This window comes from Bubalus bubalis, chromosome 5 (assembly GCF_019923935.1).
Source record: "Bubalus bubalis isolate 160015118507 breed Murrah chromosome 5, NDDB_SH_1, whole genome shotgun sequence".
NCBI lineage: Eukaryota > Metazoa > Chordata > Mammalia > Artiodactyla > Bovidae > Bubalus > Bubalus bubalis.
Genome location: NC_059161.1, coordinates 23522786 through 23534910, shown reverse-complemented (window position 1 = coordinate 23534910; position 12125 = coordinate 23522786). Strand labels below are relative to the sequence as shown.

The 12125-nt window shown below is 41.7% G+C and overlaps 1 pseudogene; it reads right to left on the bottom strand.

The window, feature by feature from the left end:
• Window positions 1–1964: 1964 nt before the first annotated feature.
• On the bottom strand, window positions 1965–3166 carry LOC102401646 (annotated as a pseudogene).
• Between the last annotated feature and the right edge of the window lie 8959 nt (window positions 3167–12125).

The following is a 12125-nucleotide window of genomic DNA, read 5'->3' as shown; positions in this document are numbered from 1 at the left end:
ATGGACAGGGAAGCCTGGCATGCTGCAGTCCATGGGGTTGCAGAGTTGGACATGTCTGAGTGGCTGAACTGAACTGAACCTTAATTATATCCTTAGAGCACCCTATTTCCAAATATAGACACACTGGGCGATTAGGACTTCAACATGTGACATTGGGGTGCCACATATTGTCCTTAAAAATTTTGAAAAAGGGATGGGCCTTCTAATTGAAGCAGGAAGTAGAAAAGTCTTCAGTTCAGTTCAGTCGCTCAGTTGTGTCCGACTCTTTGCAACCCCATGAACCACAGCACGCCAGGTCTCCCTGTCCATCACCAACTCCCAGTGTTCACCCAAACTCATGTCCATTGAGTCGATGATGCCATCCAAGCATCTCATCCTCTGTTGTCCCCTTCTCCTCCTGCCTTCAATCTTTCCCAGCATCGGGGTCTTTTCAAATGAGTCAGCTCTTCGCATCAGGTGGCCAAAGTATTGGAGTTTCAGCTTCAACATCAGTCCTTCCAATAAACACCCAGGACTGATACTACTACAACTGAATAATATATTTGACTCTGAGATTCCTGGCAAATAAGGCAGAAAGGGAAACATAATAGGCAGAGTGAATTTAAATCAGTGGATAATTCCCTTTGACATCTTAAGACTATTCTCTCTTGTTACATGTTTCTGTTTGATATAGCAGTTTCAGATATTTACTGATAAGGGCAGGGGGTGGGAAGGGAAGCATTGTGGGGGTTAGAGATTCTGTTGCACTTCATATCACACTATAGACTTTCTTCTACATAGAAGGCTAAATTTCAAGCACTGTTTTTATTTCTTGGAGACTGGATGGAAGATGTCAGGAAGTACAAATTCAGACTAAAGTTGAATTTATTGCCACTGGAATTAAAGACTGGGCTTTTGAACCATCAATATACATGCAGGAATGAAGGAAAACAAATGGAAAAGTCACAAATCCTGCAAACAGATTGTTTCAAATCTGAGGGGGATTTGTAAACCCTCTGGCTAGTTCAAGTTAATAAAATACTTTTTACCAAAAATTCTAAAGATTACTTATGTTAAATGTTTTGTATTGAAGTGAGTTTAAAATAATTTTATCCTGAAAGTTTATGGAATAATTAAAGGCTCTTTACTGGTTACAAACTAAAGTTGGCATCTTTATTTAGATGCTTGGGGTGGTCAATATAATATACACACTGAAAAGGGTCACAAAATCATTTGAATGATGATTGTATTAATAATTAGTCACGCCACATTATCTTTTTTTGAAGTCCCAACTTTTTATTTTGTATTGGAGTAGAGTTTATTAACAATGCTGTGTTAGTTTCAGCTGTACAACAAAGTGATTCAGTTATACATATACATGTATCTATTCTTTTTCAAATTCTTTCCCCATTTAGGTTGTTACATAATACTGAACAGAATTCCCCTTGCCACACAGCATGTCCCTGCTGGTTCTCCATTTTATTTAATTTTTAATTTTTTTTAATTGTGAAAATGTAGTAACACATTTACAGGAGACTTGGAAAATGCAGGACAAGGTTACATATAGTTCCACTATATAGTACAATTAATTTTTAAGTAGATATATTTTTAGTTTTAGTTTCAATATCAAACTCAAAAATTAATAGAATAAATATACAGAGAAGTAGAAAGATATAGTAGACCTGAAAAGAACCAATTCAAAATAACTAAGATTTATACAACTTTCACACAACAGCAGGATACAAATTCTATTCAAGTTTCCATAGACTGTAAGCTGGGAGACATATCCAGAGACATAAAACAAGGTGCAAAAATTTCATGGTCTAAAGGTATTGTAGTCATATAGAGTCTGTTCTCTTTCCACTGTGGACTTATGTTAGAAATCAATTATCCAAAGACATTTGAAAATAACCCACTTATTTTCAAATCATGCCATATTACCTTCAATTAAGTATAAAGATCTTACCAATCACATAACTTAGAGATCACTTCACCCTGTTGACTGCCAGTCTTTTATTTCTCTCATCCAGCAATGGTGGGATGGATCCCTTTTCCTTGGGGAAGAGATGTCTGTGGTTTGTTGCCTTTGCCAATAACAAAAATGTTAGTGAACTGGATGGCAAAGCTGTTGCCTTTGGCATCTTTCACATGAACCATATCAAAAGAACCAGGAGGTCTCTTTCTGTTGGTGATCACACCAATTCTTCCTAGGTTAGCACCTCTGGTCACCATATACAGGTTGCTACTGCTGCTAAGTCACTTCAGTCGTGTCCGACTCTGTGCAACCCCATAGACGGCAGCCCACCAGGCTCCCCTGTCCCTGGGATTCTCCAGGCAAGAACACTAGAGTGGGCTGCCATTTCCTTCTCCAATGCATGAAAGTGAAAAGTGAAAGTGAAGTCGCTCAGTTGTGTCAGACTCTTCGTGACCCCATGGACTGCAGCCTACCAGGCTCCTCCATCCATGGGATTTTCCAGGCAAGAGTACTGGAGTGGGGTGCCAGTGGAATCGGTAAATCTTGTTTGTCTCCAGAACAATCTGAACGGTGTCATTCACTTTGATGAGGAATCAGGGAGGTAGGTGGTATGAGCATCATGAGTTACCAGATGAGGGATTCCTTTTGTGTCCACAAAGGTCTTTCTCACTTTGTGCAACTTGTACTTAGCTTCCTCAGGTGGACTACAATGAACAGCAAAGTGACCCTTGGTGTCACAGAAGAGAGGGGAATTCTCTCTGGTCTTGTTAAGGCTGATGACATCTATTAATCCAGCAGGGTAGGTTAGGTTACATCAGTTTGGATCTCTGCCATCAATCTTTTTTTTTTCTCTCTCTTGTATTTATTTATTTATTTGGTTGCACTGGGTTTTAGCTGTAGCATGTGGGATCTAGTTCCCTAACCAGGGATGGAACAAGGGCCCCATGTGTTGGGAGCATGGAGTCTTAGCCACTGGACCACCAGGGGAGTCCCTGCCATCAATCTTAATAAACTGTTGCACAAGCAGATCTTCTTCATCTCCTGTCAGAGCATACTTAATTCTGTTCCTTAGAAAATGATGAGGGGGAGACTTTCCCTCAGGCATGTGGGGACTGGTAGATGGGCAAGGAATAAGCACATTGATCAGTTTTTCAGCATCTAGTGCTTTGGAGTTGCTACATGCTTCAGATGCTTCCTGAAACATTGAGTCATGGCGGTGCTAACCACGAAAAGAGCATTCTTTAACCCTTTTCAGCTCACCTAAACTTTCTTTGAGGTCAACTTGGTTCTTAAATTTGTTTTCTCAAAGTGTAAAAACAAAAAAATAATTTCTGATAATTGAGATCCATTCAAAATAGCAAATTCAAGATTTCAGTGTCTCCAAGTATAACCAGAAAAACAAGTGTAATATAAACCCCTAAATTGTATTCCTTCATTCATCCTTTTGCTCATAATTTGATCAGTTTTCATTGACTACCATCTACCTGCCGGGATATTTGTTAAACTCAGGATAAACTGTGGTCTCTTGGGACTTGCATGTCATTAAAATGCAGTGCTGTGTGCTAGCTGTCATCCTGAAGATATGCGCAAGTGTTACTGAAACACTTGTGGAGGTCACCCTTGCTAGACGAGAAAATTTGCATTGGTTTTTGGAGAAAGTGGCCTATGAACTGTAAGCTGTGTAGGAGCAAGCCATGGAAAGAGCAGGGAGTTACTATAAAGACATTATATGTTTGGGAGCAGCTGGTTCAATGGTAGAGAGGCACAGCTGAGTGAAAATTCAGGCGAGTAACATGTATACAGTGGAATATTGAGTAAGAATAGTGTGCGGCAAATGGAAGACTAGGAAAGAGCTTTGTATGCCACACTAATTTGGCATTCTCTCCTAAAAGTACTCCTAAAGCCTTTGAAGGGTTTTAACCATTGGATTGGGGTGATCAGATCTGTTTTTTGAATGACAGTGCCAGTAGGAGTGTGGCAAATAGATTGAGAATAGGGTATGAGAACTGTGATGTGGAATCAAGTTAGAATTGTTACAGTAATCCAGGCAAGAAGTGATGAGGTCCTGAGCTATACTGTTAACTATTTCCCAAAGATATAAAAATAATTTTTTTTTACTCAATTCTGGGCCAGATATTTTAAATGGTTACTTAGAGGAAAGCAGAATACCTATTTATAGGCAAGGCTAGTTCTTTTTATTTTCTTTCTCATTAAAAAAAAATTAGCCCATCAATGCAATTTCAAAGCCATACGGTATTTTAGAACTTCCTAAGGAAAAAAAAAATAGACAAGTCGATATTAAATCATCCATGCTTACAAATGGACTACTCTCTTTTCAGGCAACCCTCTGTAGATTAGAGTGAAATGGCTTCCCTGTAGTTCAGCTGGTACAGAATCCACCTGCAATGCAGGAGACCCTGGTTTGATTCCTGGCTCGGGAAGATCCACTGGAGAAGGGATAGGCTACCCACTCTAGTATTCTGGCCTGGAGAATCCCATGGACACTGGCAGACTACAGTCCATAGGGTCGCAAAGTGTCGGACATGACTGAAGCGACTTAGTAGAGCAATCTGTAGATTAACTAGAACCAAACCTATACATTTCAATAGTAACATATGTTCTGTTATCTGCCAATCTATTTTCAAGTCTATATGAGTATGACTGTATGCCACCATGAACGAATGAACAGGAAAGATCAAAGTCATTTGATCTGGTTCTGTGGTTTATAAAATTCAAATCAATATGAAGAGAAAATAGCAGGCATCAAACATCCATCTCTGCTTGTACCAGGTCATACACTGTAATTCTATCCAAGTACAAGTTTCCATGGTAAACAGGGCAAGACTTGCCAACACTTCACAGGCTTCCAAAAAGAAGCTATGTCCTCCTGGGAGAACTTTGTAACTGGAAAAGAAAATCTTCACAGATGAAATCTTCAGCAAAATCAAGTCAAAGACTGTGTTTCTGCAGCAGGCCTTTTGCCAAATGTCTCATCAACAAATATGGCACCGGCAGTGACCCGTCCTAGGGTAAAGGTGGTTTATAAAATGCTCCTGCCAAGCCTTGTTTTTATTTGCGCACAGCTTCCTAGGGGGGGAAAAAAAAACAAATATCTGACTTTGAGTTGAAATTTTCCACGTTTCATCCCAATCCAAAGGTTACTTAAAAAAAGTTTTTTTTTTTGGAAAGTTGAATTAAAGTCAAGTGAAATTTGTAAAGTTTAGTCATCTGAGGAGGTATGTGTACACAAAGATCTCAGTGAGTAACACACAAAAAATTACATTTTCCTTTTGCTTGTGACTTTTGAAAGACTAAATCCTTTTGGCTCTTTCTTTTGAAACCCTGTCTCAGTTACAAGGACAGGAAACCAACCATTTTTCTTTTTCAATTTATTCAAACAGTTTTTCGCCTAGGAAGAACTCATAAAATTTGTTGTTGTTTGTTGTGCTCAGACCCTCAGTCGTGTCTGACTCTTTGTGACCCCAGTGGCTGTAGCTGCCAGGCTCTTCTGTCCACAGGGTTTCCCAGGCAAGAATACTGGAGTTGTGTGCCATTTCCTCCTGCAGGGATCTTCCTGACCCAGGGATCAAACTCTTATGTCTCTAACATCTTACATCTCTTATGTCTCCTGCATTGGCAAGCAGATTCTTTACCACTAGGGACACCTGGGAAACCCCATTAAAATAAGACTTTACATATTAAATCCACTAGTAGCAAAAGAAAATTTAGAATGTCCTCACATACACATACATTTGAGAGAAAAATATATTTACAAATCATGAGCATAATTCAAATGAATTCAACAAATCTACTAAGTACCAGGCACTGAGAGTTCAGTGTTTCAGGTATATAAAGCTAAATAAGGCAAGTCCTGCCCTCCAGAAATATATTACTTGGTAGTGGAGATACAAGTAATAACAATGGCAATAATGCAAGGCAGAATACAATAAGTGTAGAGGTATAAGCAAAGTGATATAGGACCACAAAAATGGAGAAATTAATGTTGATTGGAGGATGGGGATAGTTTATTCTGAGTTTTGAAGGACTGAGAATGACAAAGATCAGTGAGTCGGGAAGGACATTTCAGACTAGAGACCAGTGTGAGCACATGAATGGAGGTTAGAGATGGGACTAGTCAAGGTGGCTGCCAAGTTGGATATGACAGAGGATGGAGTAGAAAATCAAGTTACGAAAAGTTGAAAAGTTAGGCTCAAAGTTTCTCAGTGGGTGTGCTACTGGTTTTGGGGGGTGAATGGGTCTTTGCTTTCTTAGGGAGTGTGTGTCTTCTAAAAGTCTTCAGTGCTCCATGGCATTTTGACCAATAAAAAGAATTCTCAAACATTTTCAAACCCATCCTGGGGACAGGCAGTATCAACCCTGCAGAAAATGACTGAAGGTGGCTTGGATTCCAAATTTGGGGCAGTCCTTAGTTCTGTAGGTGGTGAGTATCTACTAAAACAGTTCTGACTAGAGCAAAGGCCTGAGCAGGCTTGGGATTCAGGACAATGATCTCTGGAGATTGAATCAAAGAAGGGAAAGAATGGGATCATCAAGTCAGTCTATTGCAATAGTCTAGAGAAGAGTCAATGTGGACTTGAAGTTAAGACTCTCATCACTTTCATGCTGGAAAACATTAATATACATTATCATTATTATTATTAAAATCTTCATTGAATTTGTTACAACATTGCTCCTGTTTTATGTTTTGGTTTTTTAGCCACAAGGCACGTGGGATCTTAGTTTCCTGACCAGGGATGGAACCCACATCCTCTGGATTGGAAGGTAAAGTCTTAACCACTGGACCACCAGGGAAGTCCCTATTATTATTTTTGCCTCTGCTACTCCATAGCACTGCCTTGTAGAATTCTTGGTGCCCTAGCTGCTTTCCTGTTATTTCTCTTTCCCCAAATTAATATCATATGGTAAAGTCAGTATTACAAAAACAAGATTTTTAGAGGGTGATCAAAACACCCTTTCTACAACACACTTTCTAATTATAGCATAAACACGTGGGGGTGTGGAAAGCTCTATTTAAAATACAAGACAGAAAGAATGCTGTTTCTCTGTTTTGTTTTAGATAGTGTTTGGATTCTTTCACTTCTTGAGAGGTTTTTTTTTTTTTTCTTTTTCTTTCCCTCGCTCTTTTTAAAAGAAAGGCTCTGTTGACAGTAGACTGAAAAGTTTTGAATCCCAGATGTCAGTTCAATGGAAACTCAAAGTGGATAGGCAGATGGAGTCTTTCAGAAGCACCACCAGTTGCCAGAACAGAAGACAGTGCCCAAGGCAGGGGAGGCAAGTGGGTCGTGTTGCTGCTCGGATGTGTGCAGGTGATGGCGAGGGGTGGAGAGCATGGCTGCCCCCACGGAAGCCCAGTCTGCACCTCTCTAAAGGGCGTCCTGAGTCAGCAAAGCGGCTGAAATCACACCCTCTAACGGGTCCTCTCTCATCTACATTGCTGCCTTCTTGTTTCCCCAAGGGACTTTGGAAGGGACCCACTCCAGTATTATTGCTTAGGAAGTCCCACGGACAGAGGAGCCTGGGGGGCTATACAGTCCATGGGATTGCAAAGAGTTGGACACAACTTATGGACTAAATAACAACAACAACAAATATTGACAGAAGATCACCCACAGATATGTTATGCTTAACTTTTTTTTTTTTTGTAAAAAACCCTCTTCAGGAAACTTTCAGGTGTTTTTTCGTGGGAAACAAAATGGGATTTCAGGCCTCATTAAGCAACTGAAAACTTGTACCACATCTACGGAGAGGCTCGAGGACTTGAAATCACAAATTTGAATCTGATCCGAGTCATTAGTGAAGCTCTCATTCTCAAACCTCATCTGAACTTTCAACTAGGTTCCTGTTAAGGGTCTCTGAAATGGGCTTGGACCCCCACTCATGTTTTCCAGGGCTCTGTTCCCTTCAGTTTTTTCTTGTGCAAAATTGTTAATTTTTCTCTTCATTGAAGAACATACTGAAAAAAATGATTATAAAGTTTTTAAAATTTTCCTGATACTTTCTATGTTATAAAGCATTTATATATATATATTAACCAAGGAATGATGCTAAAGCTGAAACTCCAGTACTTTGGCCACCTCATGTGAAGACTTGACTCATTGGAAAAGACTCTGATGCTGGGAGGGATTGAGGGCAGGAGGAGAAGGGGACAACAGAGGATGAGATGGCTGGATGGTATCACTGACTCGATGGACGTGAGTCTGAGTGAACTCCGGGAGTTGGTGATGGACAGGGAGGCCTGGCGTGCTGCGATTCACAGGGTCGTGAAGAGTCGGACACGATGGAGTGACTGAACTGAACTGAACCCATTAAATACTTTGAAGCTCAGAGGATTAAGGGACTTACCCAAGGTCACAGAATGGAAATCCCAGAACTCACATCCAGGTCTTTTTGACTCTGAACTCATGTGTTCCCTCAACAGTTTGCTACTCAGTTACCAGCACTTTGATCCCTGAACTGATGCTAAGGAGGGCCACAATTTCTGAGCAGTATGATCTCCCAGTTCTGACTCATGAATCAGTTGCTTCAAATAATGAGAATCGGTTCCATTGGCAGTTTCCAAAACTGTCTTTTAGAAATTGCTAATATGGCAACAGCTTTTGGGTTCATGACCCTCAGTGGCAGGAGAGGCCAGTGGCCCGGCTCCAGGTGCCCCTTCCTCCCTACGTGGCTGCATTCAGTGACTCCCAGCAGCATGTTCTCCTGGCTGTGGTAAACTCCCACTTGCTCCTGTCAGCAGCTTTTGAAAGGTCCTCTGGGTCATTCCAGAGTTTCTTGCTTCCTGGCATAGCTCCTTGGCAAGTAGACAGTGCAGCGTCACCACCTCAGCACCACCTCTAAGGGAAGACCTCAGTTCTGGTGTTCGACAGCAACTTGTGTCTTCAACTAAGCCCCCAAAGTGACTTAGGGGAAGCAAGGCTCCATAAAGGTCCACAATGTCATGCTGGGATTTCCTGGACTCTGAGACAGATTTAGGTCTCCTGAGTCTCCACTGGTTTGGAGTGAGTGCCTTGACATTCTTCTTTCAGAAGTCACATGTGTTGCCTGTAAAATTTTTCTCTACATGATCAGTCCTCCCTTATTGTGTGGTGAAATGATCCCCGGAAACCGCCCTAGGCATCTCCAAATGCTTTAGCCCTCATAATTTTCTAACAGTGACCCTGGGTTATGTAGAAACTCAAAATTTGTCTTCATAACCATTTAGCAATAAGAGTAGGGTGAGGTTTATTTAGGGCTTGCACCATGCCAAACCCTAAAGAAAGTTAGTTTAGTTTAGTCACTCAGTCGTGTCCGACTCTCTGCAAGCCCATGGACTGTAGCCTACCAGGCTCCTCCATCCATGGGATTTTCCAGGCAAGAGTACCGAAGTGTGTAGCCATTTCCTTCTACAGAGCATCTTCCCGACTCAGGGATCAAACCCAGGTCTCCCACACTGTAGGCAGACGCTTTACTGTCTGAGCCACTAGGGACGTCCCTAAAGAGCTGCACCACAAAGAAGGCTGAGCGCTGAAGAATTGATACTTTCAAATTGTGGTGTTGGAGAAGACTCTTGAGAGGCCCTTGGACTGCAAGGAGATCAAACCAGTCCATCCTAAAGGAAATCAACCCTGAATATTCATTGGAAGGCCTGATGCTGAAGCTGAAGCTACAGTACTTTGGCCACCTGATGCAAAAAGCCAACTCTTCAGAAAAAGACCCTGATACTGGGGAAGACTGAAGGCAATAGGAGAAGGGGGCTGCAGAAGATGAGATGGTTAGATAGCATCACTGACTCAGTGGACATGAATCTGAGCAAACTCTGGGAGATAGTGGAGGACAGAGGAGCCTGGCAGCCTACAGTCTATGGGGTTGTAAAGAGTCGGACACAACTTAGCAAATGAACAACAACAAATCCACGCCAAGCACGTAAGTGCTTTCTATTAACTTTTAAAATCCTCATAGCACATTTCTGATGAAAGTCCTGTTTTAAGCCCCATTCATTTACTATTTTTTAATTTATTAAAAAGACTTATTTTTGTATTTGGCTGAATGGGGCCTTGTTTGTGGCATGTAGGATCTTTGATCTTTGCTGTGGTATGCAGGGTCTCTTGGCTGCAGAATGTGACTTCTTAGTTGCAGCAAGTGGGATCTAGTTGCCTGACCAGGGATGGAACCTGGGCCTTCTGCTTTGGGAGTGTGGAGTCTTAGCCACTGGACCACCAGGGAAGTCCCACCCCTTTTAAAAACAGGGAAAAGGAGACTTACAAAGTTAAAAAAAAATGTGCTTAGGAGGTAATGGATGGGAGGTCTGCCTTCTGGTTCTTTCTGAATTCCAGAAATTTTTTGTGGATAAAGAAGAGTATATCACATTAAATAATTTGAGTGCCTCCTTTATCCTTGCAGAATGTCACATTTTCCCCAAGGACAGATATCTTTAAGCCCCGTGTGGTCTGAGCAGAAGACGTCTGTGGCAGATACGAATTTTCTCACCTAACAGTCCTTCCTGGTTCTTCCTTGTCAAAATGCAAAGTTAGTCGCTCAGTCATGTCTGACTCTTCGTGTTCTCATGGGCAGTAGCCCACCAGCCTCCTCTGTCCATGGGATTCTCCAGGCAAGAATACTGGAGTGGGTATTCCAGTATTCCCAGATTCCCCTTCTCTAGGGGATCTTCTCAACCCAGGGATTGAACCTGGATCTCCTGCATTGTGAGCAGATTCCTTAACTTAAGGCACCAGGGAAACCCCCTCCTTGCCAAAGTCTCTGGTTTTGTTCAAACGGCAATGTGCTGTGGAGCTTCAAGGGACTGGATCCTTGTTGGCCTCATTCAACCACAGAGCTCCCATTCTTCTTTGCATATTGGGTACAAGAGCAGGTCTGAATGACTTGGGGGATCTTTGGGGCTCTTCTAGACAAGATATTCCGGTTTGAGTGAATACAGAGCCAGGTGAGGAGAAAGCACCTTTGACCTCATTCTTCCCTTCCTGCTTTGGATAATGTTGAGCGAGGAGGTGATGCCTGGGGCTCAGAGAGCTTGCGGCCATTAGATTACAAGCCTGAGGATAGAGACCAATGACCTGTGGCTGGCAAAAATGGGATAATAATAATAATAAAAGCCTGGTTCTTTTTAAATGACATAGAGGCTTCAAATTGATTCTGGGATCACTTCTGATTTTCTCATGAAGTTGACAGTAAATGTCCTTTATTTGTGCCGAGGCTTCACAAAATGTGAGAAGTATGTGCCAGTCTGCAAACTGTTTCTTACTGCTCTGTAAAGAGATAAGAACAGAAAATTGAGAATAAGGGCTTCAGTGCTACTATAATACATTGTTGTTACATTGGTGGCAGTAGACTTGTTGAACAAGGTATTGACCAGTCCAAGATGGATTGGAAATTAAAACAGCAGCAATGCCACAGGGAACTTAGTTGATAATTCAGTGGAATTTTTTTTTTTTCTTACTGTTAGCCAAGAGTATTCTTAACTCTTAAGAAAAGAAGTTTGTGCTCACATGACTGATATACTCTCAAATTTAAACAGCTTTATGTCACATGGTAGAGACCTAGATACAACTGAACTTTTTGCTTCAGTTCAGTTCAGTTCAGTTCAGTCGCTCAGTCATGTCTGACTCTCTGCAACCCCATGAATTGCAGCACGCCAGGCCTCCCTGTCCATCACCAACTCCCGGAGTTCACTCAGACTCACATCCATCGAGTCAGTGATGCCATCCAGCCATCTCATCCTCTGTCATCCCCTTCTCCTCCTGCCCCCAATCCCTCCCAGCATCAGAGTCTTTTCCAATGAGTCAACTCTTCACATGAGGTGGCCAAAGTACTGGAGTTTCAGCTTTAGCATCATTCCTTCCAAAGAACACCCAGGGCTGATCTCAATCAGAATGGACTGGTTGGATCTCCTTGCAGTCCAAGGGACTCTCAAGAATCTTCTCCAACACCCCAGTTCAAAAGCATCAATTCTTTGGTGCTCAGCTTTCTTCACAGTCCAACTCTCGCATCCGTACATGACCACTGTAAAAACCATAGTTTAGGGGCTGTCTTAACAAATGTGTTCTTCTGTTTGATCTGATTCTTCTGTGGTCATCATGCTTTGAGAGAAAACCAAGCCACATCAGGTAAAACAGAGTGGTATAGACTGATCACTTATTAAGTATAACAAAAGTAT